The following is a 13,094-nucleotide window of genomic DNA, read 5'->3' on the forward strand; positions in this document are numbered from 1 at the left end:
TTTTTGTCAGTACATGCTAGTTGTGTGTAGCAAAGGTGTCTGGTGTGGTGACGAAACTGGTTGACTCAAAGAAACTTGAATTTGGGAGCAAGAAAAAAAGATTTGGGCGGAAGAGGAAATAAGATAGGACAGGACACAAGAAGGGGCTGAGAAGAATTTTGAGAAGAAACTAAGCAGAAAGTTATACATGTAAGAGGAAGTCATAGACATGCAAAAGATGTGGAAGAGAAGTGTTACTATGTAGGTGGTGCTGAACGTAAGGCAAGAGGCTAGAATTTGTGTGGCTTGATCTTGTTCCTTCCTGTCCATTGTTGAGTTTTTATTCATTCAGACTCTGCATGTGATCAGTATAAGTATTATAGGCCTCATACATGACTCATCTACTTGTTGATAAAGCCACTAGCTATGTACCCTTCTGCAGTAATATTTTGTGGTGCAGTTTGAGAAAGAGGAAGGGATGTCTTTGAATAATGCAGTGTTCCAGGATGCCAGGCCATGAAGAGAAAGTACAAGATAAGAAAAAGGAATTCATGTTGGAAAACAAAAAGAGGACCAGAAAAGAGAGCACTAAGAAGAAAAAGAACACTGACAAGCAAAGTTATTAAGAAGAAATATTAAAGATATGAAATGCAAAAAACACTCCTCCAACCAATGATCAACTTCCAGGAAGTCAAGAAGAGGGTGTTGATTATTGTGAACAGTTAAAAGCTCTTATAAAACATTTGCATTTGTGAGGTGAAGGAGGTGTCATTTCCAAAGCAACACCAATACACAGAGCACTCCTCTAGATAGACAATCCAGACCAAGAAAAATTTTGAATTTCATGTGCAAGCAGGATGCAGAACAGGATTTACACATAACACTTGAACCTCCTCTGCTTTACCATAAGCACAGAATTTGTGCCAGCTTATCCTAAGCTTTTTGTTGTGCCAATTAAATACACGTCTTATTTAATTGTTGAGCTTAGTTATTAGAGAATTTAAACAAAATAACTGAAAGAAACATAAACTAACTGCATCTAACTTGTCTCACAGGGATAGCAGATGCTTTATTCAGAAGATGATGTATATGGTGGGTATATAGACAACATTAGGGTCAGATCTATTTATTTAAGTCTCTTACTAAGATAGCCTTGTGAAATAAGCATTTTGACCAGATCCTCTGTTGGTAGGAAATGAATGTGTTTCATAAAAATACCTTGATTTTTATGAGCTAAGCACAGAGGTAATTCTTTTCCTTTAGGGATCCTGGAGAACAGTAGTCATAAAATACCTCAACATATATGTATGGAAAAAAACAAATTAACCTTATCCACTCAGCTTCTGGAAGACAAAGCAAGTAGTTCTCATTTAAAATTATAAAACTTTAAAATATATGTAAGTGCAAAGACCTCACACAGATTTTACTTATAAAGACAATTGCATAAAGACTTAGAAACTGTCACAGCTGGGCAGTTTAAAGAGAGAAACCACCATTTACTGACCCTAAGCCCCTGTCCCCATCTTTTCTCTGCCCGTGTCCTTGCTAAATGGGCTGAAGGTAAACTGCAGTGGTAACAAGGGTTGAAGGAGAGAAATTAAGAGTGAAGGAGTGAAGTTGAGCTTAGGAAAGGTGGAAGGAAAGGTGTTTTTTAAGTGTTTGTCTTTTTCTTTCCCACTACTCAAATTAGTAATTAAATATGTTCTTTATTTGGCAATAAATCAAGATAATTTTCCCTGAGTTGAATCAGTTTTGACCACCATGGCAACTGGTAAGCAATTTTCCAGTCTTTAGCTTGACCCACAACATTTCTCATTCCTGTTCTTCCTGTTTTCTTTCCCTGTCCAACTGGGAGTGAATGAGCATCTAGGTGGGGTGTTTGGCAGTCAGCTGGGCCAAATCCACCACACCAGTAAATCTCAGGAAGGATAACCTTTATTCTTGTAGAATAAATACTGAAACTCCCAGCACTTTTCATGACACCCAGCTTTCACACAAATAGTTTATCAAAATTATTCTACCTAATTCCATAACTTCTTTTTGTGTAAAATTTCTCAATCTCAGATGCTTTAAGGAGAGATTTTAATATGTGCATTTGACAAAAAGAGTGGGAGATTTCTAGGCAGACTCTGAGACAGGAATGAGAAAGTTAAACTTCCCATCTGCTATTTTTAAATGGTTAACAATATGCTCTTTCTCATCCTGGTCACTGAATTATGGGACACTTATTATGATGTAGTGTTTCATGTCTTTGTGTCTAGAGTAATCTATCTTTTTTTAAGGGACACCATGAAGGACAATGCTTTGACAAGTACACCTGTGCCAGTGATTTTTCTGAATTAAAATTGAAGGCACACAGCAGATCTCTCTGTGCTACCTTACTCTGGCCTCTGCCCAAATAACAGAGCAGTAGCCTCATGGCTGACTGCTGGGCCTACTGCCCAACAGATCCATTGGATCCCCCAGGCTTCTCATTGCTGCCAGGCTATGGGCAAGACTGGGTGCTAAAGGACAGGCTGAGCACACAGGCTGCTGCTCTGGTGCGCTGCCACTGCTCCCACAGCACACTGTTTTGCTGACATGCAGCCTGGAGGAACGACTGGCTCAGAAGCCTGAGGTTATGCGACAACAACACAAAAGACCTGACCAGTCAACACCTGGAGGACCTGGCCGTGCTTCCCTTGGTGTGTAAGCATAGCTGAGACCTTTCAGAGACAGAGGTCGGAGGTACTCACTATTGATTTAGCTCATTAGCTCTCTACTCCTGCAGTAACCAAAAGCTTCCGTAGGCAATAATCCTAACAGGCTACTCACTTTATTCCTGGAAGGGTTTAACTCTTGTGTTTTATTGCATCGTGCAAAAAACTTCAGTCAGCACAACTGAAAAATAATTTTTGTTTCAATATTCTTACAGGTCGCTTTTAGTAAGCAGTGGCACTCAGTTATTAAGAATGCTTGGTAGCTCTCAGTTATATAGTTATATATAATTCACAGTTACTCGAGCAGGAAAGGAAGGAAAGATGTGCTCCATACTTGATTTTCTCTTCACTTCGCTTTGCAAAACACTTAATGGGTGCAGGAAATCCCAGCTGTTGCTGTTACAGGGAGATACAGCTTGTACACTGACTCACAAAGTTTTTGGGTATAAGGCTTTTAAGTCTGAGTGACCACTATTTTGCATTGCATTATATCTTTCCTGCCTCTACAAAACAGGTTCCAAATGGAAAAAAAAAAAAAATCAGATTTTTCCATATACTTATCTTTCATTTGCTGGGACAGACATTTGCCTCCACACTGCACAACACACTGAGTCATGCAATGTTAAGTGCAGAGTTTGCCTTACCAGTTCTCAGTGCTTTCTATTTCAAAGGCTCGCACAGAATTACAGGCCAATGATAATGCCATTCAGTATGGATCATCTCTCTTTCCAAATGCATCACATCCTCCTTTCAACAGCAAAGCATTTCTCTGTGGCAACTCTCCTGTGGCTGATGCACTATGAAATGAATGTCCTAGAAGTGCAATGGACACTGTTCATACTCCAGGACCTGGACTGGTTCCTTCAGTTTTAACTGGGTATGTAAGTTTTAAGCTAGTGGCCACACAGGCTACCCAGTCATTGAAGCTGTGTTTTCTACAGAGTTTTAACTGTTAGCAGACCAAACATGGTCTGTCAAATTTAACGTCTGATTTTAGAGTGCATTTTTATGTATTAAATACATGCATTGTAAAGGCATTCCGTATGTGACAGCAGGTGTGTTTTCATCCCTTCTTTCTTAGATGTGGATCTGAAGCTCATTTTGCACATGGTATGTAATTAAAGGCTAACTTCAAGCATCCAAATATCTAAAAAGCAGAGGAATTCCTTTGGAATTTTCTTGCAAAGCATAATAAAGTTGCTGAATGGTTTTATGCTATGAAAAAATATATTTTTATGAAAAATGGAAGTACGAGGGGCTATGGCACCCATGAATGTGTAGAATCCTAAGAAAATATATGAATAAAGTGTAAGCAAATATCAAATTTGATCATCAAATACTTATCATATACTTAGACACAAAAAATTCACGGATTTTGTTGGTTTTGATCACAGAAAACTAAAGAAGTCAGAAGTTAGAATGATAATATATTAATTCAAAGAGAACAATTCAGAGATGAATATGAAATCTATGAAGAGTAAACTTTTAGTATGGGGCAATAAAAACCTAATGTATGAATACAGATAAAATGTGCATGTACACTCTTGTAAAAATGAAATTTGATGGAAAGCAATAATACATTTACAGCAGCTGGGAAAACAGAAGAACATCCTCTCATCTTTAGAAAAAATAAGTGAGACACTGAGGATTTTCAAGGTGTCAGAATGATTGATTTCACTCCAAATGAAGTCAGTTGAAAAAAAACTTTACAAGAGATGGGGAAGTAATAAACTCACTGAGTAAATAAAAGCAGACAGAAAATCAGCAAAATTAAATTAAATATCCTACAGTTAAGCTATAAACAACTTTAAAAAAAAAATAACCAAAGGATTAAACTATTTAAATAAAAGAACAAAACAGCAAGACTATTTAATGTTAGAACTTGCTTCTCCCACATCTTGACTTCTCCATCAGTGCTTGCTGAAAGTAGAGTTTATCACTCTGTCTTGTGCTTTTTAGGGAAGAAATGAAGAACTGTACAGATAAAAATCACATTTTGATGGATGTATTATGTGCTGAGAGAATGTGATGACTTATGCTTGTACCTGTCATTATCTTGATGTACTGCATCTTTAGTAGTGAGAAAACTGTTCTTTACTATGAAATCAAATATATTCCTAGGAAAATAATGAAATCAGAGAGGTAGAAATTGAAAATAGAGTTTAACTTGCACATGTAAAACATGAACTAGTAGCTAAGCTATACTCAAATACAAATGTTTTCAGCAGCTGTGATTTTCAGATCTTTAAAGGGCATGTTCAGTGTAGAGTTTAGTCTTCAGCTTTTGTCCTAGGCCAACAGAACAAGTTTCCAATTTGAGACACATCTTAAGCTCTACCCGCAAAATTTAATATTGTCTTTACATGCATCTATATAAAATGTTAAGGTTTAAAAAACTGTCATTATATTAAAACGAGCAAAGAACACTTCACACTATCAAGCACTGCCTCTCATTTTCATTATGTTCCTTTTTGTAGGAGTTCATTACAGAATAAAAATGTCCGTGTCATAGTAAATCTTGAGGAGTTCAAAGCGATGATGCTCCGTAATTATTATGATTAGGCCTCTAACTGCAGTGTGACCTCAGCATTTAGGAATTGATGGCTAAAAGTTAAGACTTCTTCTTGCCTTGCATTTAACATATAGTAAATCCTAATGGTTAATAAACCCTCAAGTTCACTGAATGAAACAAACAAAAAAAAAATAGCTGCTCTGTGTATTATTAAAGATAGCCTCATTTTATTAAGTATCTGGAAGTGACTATAAGCACACTGAAGATAAGACACCTCATTGTAACTCAGAACATTTATCTAGACACCTCACATTTTACACAACTCTGCCCAAAGGCCTTCTGTTACCACTGAACGGAAAACTTATTTCCAGAATAGGTCTGTTCTCCAACAGTATCACTGTATATATTCAATGCTTTCCTATTTAGACATTGTTCATTTCCTACAGGGTGGAGTAAATATTGGTTTTACAGGGCATTGAGTCTAGACTGCCTTATTCCAAAACACAAGTGATCATTGAGAGTAATTGATCATGTAATGGTGAACTGAGATGTTTTTATGACTTTTTAGAGGTCATTGCTACAGTAAGACTGCCCATTTATACAGAAGAGGTTTTTCCATTACTTGTAGTTAATTGTCAGAATGCCAGCAAAGTGTATCACTAAGCCAGATACAGAACAGCTTCTAACAACTCTGGGGCTTTTTTTTTCCTCTGTTGCTAGGAGTATCAGCTAAACCTGAGTGATAGAAACAAGAAAAGTCGATCAAGGCAATCAAGATAAATCAAAGGACTGTTAATAAAATAATAAATTAAATTATTGCTGAAGAATTACCTAAAGCTAAACAACAACCTCTTGGCAGGACAATGTATTAACTTCTCTTTCATTTGAGAAGAATAAAGACTTAAATGAAAATGGCACGTTTTTCTCCATGGCAAGTGTTGCCTCAATCCATGGAAATATTGTTACATTTATGAAGTTGCTCATTATTACACTGTTGGAAAAAGGAATGAACTATGTCTTGTTTGATTGCTTTATGGACAGAAATTAAACTCCTTCAAGAATATTTGACAATAAAAGATATGCCACAATCAAGTTATTTGAAGCTTGACACTCTGTCTTTATGTGCTAATAATTCAAAGTTAACTTTCAGAGGTGTCTGTAATGAATGACTGAAAGGTGAAAATAACCATTTATTTCCAACTTTTTGTACGAAGTAGGTAAATAAATTCCGGACAAGTCATCACTCAAAGGTTCATGTAATGATCACTAGAAAGAGTTGGAAGTTGAGAGAGCTTTTCTGTTATTTCTTCTCTTCCACCGAACTCCAGATATATTTTCAAAAATTCTGGAGATATTGCATTTGCCTGCCTGATCACAATGGCATCTTGAAGAACAGCTCCTGCCAGAGTGTTATCTCAATACCCTGAGATGTGAGGGCCTTTGAAATAGTTTCCAACCTCTTGAAGATAGCAGGTAAGCTCTGTAGCTTGTGACAGGAGGGCTTGCAAGGCACTCTGCTGATGACATCTTCCAAGCCTGGCTCAGTTCTCCCTCTTTCCCAGACTTTCACTCTGCTTATTTAAGCAGAAAAGGGCAATCATATCCAAAGTAATTCCTCACAAATTAAGTAGTTCTCTGTAACTAAACAATCACTAGAAAATGACAAGGAATGATCTATGTATCAGTATTTAAAATTATTTAGTATTTTTGAGGTGTAAACATAGCTTTTGGCTGCTAGAATTTATCATCAGTTCAGATCCTGTATAGAGAAATATTTTAATCCAAACAATAGAAATGTTTGGATAGATATGAAGTTTTAGGAGAGTGTGAGAATAATAACGAAGGATAGAAATGTTTGTCCTTGCTATTGACTCTCCATTTAAAAAGAAAGAATAGAAAGATCTACCAGAATAAAAAATTAACATCAAAGGTTACTTGTGTGAAATAGATGTCTGATATAGTGTGACACCTTGTGTATAAAAAAACCCCTATCTATTCAGAGGAAATAACATGCTGAGTCTATTGAAAATGAACAAAGCCAGACTTAAAAAAAGGGAAATGAAAAGAATCTAGCTTCCTCATATTAAAAGGCAGAAAGACAGAATCTATACTACTGTTGATTTGGGGATAGTAAAATGAATGACTGCAAGGAACTATTAAGAACTGATTTTTTTGAGCGTATTTTTTGATCTTGCAAACAATCTCAAAACATCTCTAAATCTAGATTATCTGAACGTTCCTGTAATACTAGAGAGTCCCACGAATTAACTTTAAACCAAGTTATTTCATGATGATCTGGCTGTAGCAAAACATAGGGTTTTCATACAGGTTGAGAAGAAAGAAGAAATCTAAAAGAATGCTAAACACACTTGCCTCAGAGGGACCTCAGGAGGTCTATTCAGTCTGTCCTATATGAAGGAAAATAAATATAGCTGAACCCATATCCTGAAAACTGTTTGGCTACCTCCTTTTTACAAAAATCTGCAGTGAAAAAGATTTTATAAACTCTCCAAGAAAAAGTTTTTCCTGTATATAATTAGCCTTGTAGGCTAATTTCTTAATAACTGATCACCTATGATAACTATATTTTACCAGTCCTCTCTTTAAACCAACCAACCAACCAACCAACCAACCAACCAACCAACCAAACCACATAGAGAACATCTGACTCACCATTTTTACTAGGCTTGTCTTCTAGGGAAACTTGTGTCCTCTTTTAGAGTCTTCTTTTCCGGACCTAGTAAAACTTGATCTTTTGAGGCCTTACAGGTCAGTATACCAAATAGTTTACATCACTTGTTAGGCTCTTTTTAATTCCCTCTGTTGCCAGTCTCTACATGCTTGCCAACCTAGACACAGTATTTTGACAAGATTTTAGTACTGGCAAGTAGAGCAAACCAATTATTGCACACTGTAACAATGATTCTTCTAGTACTTTCTAGAAGCCTAGGTGTAACTTTTTTCTTCGTCTTTTCTTCTCATGTTAATCTAACATCTATGCGTATATGGGGCAGTGCACTCTGCACATTGCCGAGTTTCATCTCAGCAGAGTCCCAAGTGTCTAACAAGATCTTGAAGATGATGTGAAGAAGGATAAATAATTAATGTGTTTGTGGATAAAATATCTTTAAAATTTCCAGTTACTTTTCTCCTTTGAATGCTTGTCCATATATGGATTCACAGTGTGGGTGATCTTTTTCCCCTTTTTCTTTTTTTATTTTTTATTTTAAGGAGCATTCTTTGAAAAATATGTTAATGGAGATATCACTCAGCAAGATACCTGCAATAATATTGGCTCTGGTGGAATATACTTTGATCAATGAAGGAAGATCCACTTGGGCATAAGGTATTTTAACAGAGCCACTGATCCAGTTTCTCTTTGTGCAGAGATCTCTAACTATTGATCCAAATAACCACTGAGGTTTTCCAAGCAGTCAGTTCCTTTGCAGTAGGAGGTAATTCTTGATATTTAATACCTGTAATCAGGCATAAACCCTTTGCTGGCAAAGAAAGAGTAGGCTATAGACTGATTGCCAAAGCAGAGGTTTATATAAAAAAAATCCAGGAGATGTGTGCAGTCGACAGGCTGTAGCTTATTGATCAGTTGTTGCCAACATCAAATGGCTAACCCATCTTTGGATGGTTGGGCTTTATAGGATTCTTTTCTTACAGCCTCTTCTTGCTACATTTCAGGCAAATCTCAAGAATTTTGCTTGTGATCCTTAGTCAAAAAACTTTCCTGCATAGTAGGTACATGCACTGATCCTCTTTAGCAAGCTATGTTCTGTCTTATTGACCTTATCTGTTAAATTAATGGAATATACTATTGGACATAAATCACTCAGCCCAAACAGCACAAGAAAAATTTCAGTGTCTTATTTCTGTTCTGTGTTGCTTTCTCACTTTACATAAGTGCAGTTTCGTTACAAGCCTTTTCAGTATCAGACACTCAAAAAATAGTGTTAGAAATCTATTGCAATGAGACAGAAGATTGAGCCTCTGCAGAAAAAACGACTTAAACTCAGAAATACAAAACTAGGAAAAAAAAAAAAAAAAAAGTCCAGATTCATCAGACTTGGATTAGTACCAAGTCAGTTGTTTCACCTTAGGTAGAACCTGGGATAAATTGTGACAGAGATCTTATTCATAAAGGAAACAAGGTAACAGGGATTGATTACCACCATGTGATTCTCCTACTTCCCAGCAGAAGAAATAGCCTTCAGAAAAACTGTCTTCACAGACAGAAAGAGTAATGAACAATTTCCAACTTGAGCATCAAGTTTAATTCTTTGGAGAAATAAGGTTTCTTGGTAGCAGGAATAGCTTCACAAATCTCTAATAATCCAGTGAGAATAGCAATGAAATGAAATGAGGAGGAAAGAAAGGAAAAGGAAATAGCTGACACAGGAAAAAGTATTTAAGGCTCTTACCCTAAACTTAACTGTAGCACCTGAAGGCAGAGTTCTGTGGCAATCAGCAGACCATACCAGCTAATAGGTATTAATAAAGCCAGTGGTGATGATCTTCCCCCTAAGTGGTCCAGGGGTCAGCTATTGCAGTTGGAATTTAGAGGATCTAAATCAGTACTGTGGCCTGGTTTATGGTACCAAGAACAGAACCTCTGGAAACCTTGGTGGTGTGCTATCATTAACAGAGTAAAGAACTGAATCAAATCTGCAGTTACACAGCTCTACTCCTGAGCCAAATTGACCATTTTCTTTGGCAGCCAAGGTCCTTGTAACAAAAACCCCTGCGCTCTGTAACAGTTGTTGCAATTGTAAGAAACTGCCCTTACTCCATTTATTGTCTTTTCAGAAAAACACAGGCAACTAACTATTATGTTACGGTATTCTCTCCAGTGCAGAGCAGACAGTAAAATCGAACAGGAGCATATGTATAATTGATCTCACTACAATATTTCTAGCTAACCACTAATTTGGATCTTATTTTGCAGTGGTTAAGTTGAGAAGGATTTCATACCCAGAAAATTCCAGTCTTCTGGGGCCTTTCTCCAGCTTCTTACTGCCCTGTGGCCATTTTATTTACCCGTGCCATTATGAAAATGGTAAAGACCAGGTGTAAAAAGAAACATACTTTGTATCTGCAAAAGGTGTAATACTTTCTGCTCACTCTTCCTGCTATTCTGGGAGTCTGGGTTTGTTATATGCTGAATGCTAGATTCTGAACCACTTTGTTAATGAAGAGGATTATTTTATCTCCAGTAAAAAAGTGAAGGATAGCCATGTGAGTGACTTGGCTCTGTAACTTATTCTGTTTGCTAAGGTTGGAGTTGTCTTTGAGTAATTTTGTGATGCTTGGAACTGTTTCTTTCCAGATAAGAGGTACTGAGTTTTCAACCCTGAGCAACTCTGTATTTTAGTGTTAAACAACAGACGCAGTTCCTTTTTAGGGGAAAAGTATTGAAAGCTGGAAACTTATCAAATGGTATCCATGTGTTTCTGGTTTCTGTTCAACAGTTATACTTGGAGTTAGAGGCCAAAGCTCCAACGTGGCTCTATTGTGACAGTGGAAGTTTATTTTTTGGCATGAATCTGTCTCAGTCAAACAGCATTTTGCCTTGAAATCTGCCTTCTTCAAGGTCTCAAACAATAAGAGCAAATTGCTTTTGCAGAGGAAGAGGAAGTTTAATAGAATATAAAGACAGCCCTCTTACTAGAGCCAGCCCTGGAAGAGTGAGCTTTTACAACTCAGAAAGACATAGCAGGAGCCAATGAACTTAATAGTGTCTCGTACTGGAGGGGTGAGTTTTTGATAGATCAGAACCAAGAAGAAAGAAAGAAAGAAAGAAAGAAGATTTTCATTTAGAGTTTTTGCCTTTGATTTTTCTAAGGGAGTCACCATCACTGCATTTGGGGTTGGTGCTGGGATCATTGACAGGATCATCCCCCATATTGGCAGGGATGTGTTCTTGCTGTTTGCATTCATGGCAGTCCCCAAGTGCAGAAATCCACAGAGCTCACTGCGTGCTGCAGAGCAGACTGTTCTCTCTCTGATGGATTGTCTGATGTCTCCATTCTAGCACAGTACTTGTTGCTTTTTATCTATTTTGATCTTGTGAATATCAGATGGATTTTGAATTCTCATCTTGTTCTTTGAACTAGTGACTTCTCTTAGACTGGCATTTTCTGCAAATGTTGCAAACATATTCTTGATTCTTTCTTTCAAGACATAAATGAAAATATTGATCAGAACTTGGCCCAGGCCAGATCCCTACAGTTATCCATCTGAAATATCTTCTCAGCTCATGAGTTAACTGTTACATTCTACTCAAAAAGTACACACTGTGTTGGGAATTTGGCTTATCTGACCTGATCTTCCTAATGTTACAAATGTCATGTGGACTAGTGCCAGAAAGCTTACTGAGATCAAAATATATCACAAGTATTGCTTCATCCTTATCTTCTAGGCCAGTTATATTGTCAAAAAGGCAATGCAATGATCAGAAAGAGTATATGTTCTTTACTCTTCTTGTCATTCAATTGCTTATAAATTGATTACTCAATGATTTGAGAAGGGAAGTTGAAGCAATAAATCTATAAGTCATCATCTATGATTTTTTCCATTAATACAGTTTCCTGTGGGAGGATAAACATCAAGAATAATTGGGAGATGGTCTCAGTTACTCATCAGATACTCCAGGATGAATTTTATCATTCTCTGCACATTTGAACCTCTCTGACTTACCCTATCCAAAGTTGCACTCCATACATGTTGTAGGACTGTGCCCTACATAGTGTTTTCCAAAAAATAATTAGGTACTTAGTCCCATATTGCTGTCATCCTTTGGTGGCTGTTGTTGCCTGATCAAAAATTTCGTCTACAGCTTCTTTTTGATAAGGACATTTCTTTTGTTCTTTCTCCTTTTATCTTCACCCACAGAAATGCAACAAATTTGCCTCTCACCTTTTTCTCAACTTCAGAGAGTGACTTCAAAGCATTCTTGATCTACAGTGTAATATTGGTTTCCTTTTTTCCTGCTTGTGCTTCCTGAATAAACTATTTCTATTTTACCAGCCTTCCAATTCTATTGATTTGTTTCACCAGCTTTCTGTGATGTTGATTAACCAAGTTTTTTGGTTGTAAAGCAAGATTTCAGATCTTTTCTCTTCAGTTCCTGTGCTGTTCTGAGTTCATGTGTAAGTTATGTGTTCAAACTGACTCTTCCTGGATTAAAGAAGGCAGAAGAAGATATCTTTATACCTCAACACAAGATCAGTGTCACGGAATAAACCATATCTCCAGCATGAGGCTGCATGATCACCAATACTGATATACAACATTAGGAAACTTGGCATGACCAAGCTACCTTTCTTGAAGTTTCACACTAAGAAGGCAGCTGCCTCATTTATGATATTTCAAGCTGTCAGATGGTGGTCTTGTCTTCTAGCAGGATGATTATGAATACTGCTATTGTTGCCTTTAGATTGTGATTTTGAATGCCTTAGTGTTGTGGGTTGACCTTGACTGGGTGCCAGGTACCCACCAGAAGCCACTCTATCACTCCCCCCCCTCAACTGGACAGGGGAGAGAAAATATAACAAAAGGCTCGTGGGTTGAGATAAGGACAAGAAGAGATCATTCAGCAATTACCGTCACAGACAAAACAGTCTCAACTTGGGGAAATTAGTTTAATTTATTGCCAATTAAAATTGAGTAGGATAACGAGAAATAAAACTAAATCTTAAAAACACCTTCCTCCACCCCTCCCTTCTTCCTGGGGCTTAACTTTACTCCTGATTTTTTCTACTACCTCCCGTGCAGTGGTGCAAGAGGAATGGGGAACATGGGGGAGGACTCCTCGCACAGTTCCCCTGCTCCAACGTGGGGTCCCTCCCACAGGAGACAGTTCTGCACGAACTTCTCCAATGTGAGTCCTTCCTACA

This window comes from Strix aluco, chromosome 1, assembly GCF_031877795.1.
Source record: "Strix aluco isolate bStrAlu1 chromosome 1, bStrAlu1.hap1, whole genome shotgun sequence".
NCBI classification, from domain to species: domain Eukaryota; kingdom Metazoa; phylum Chordata; class Aves; order Strigiformes; family Strigidae; genus Strix; species Strix aluco.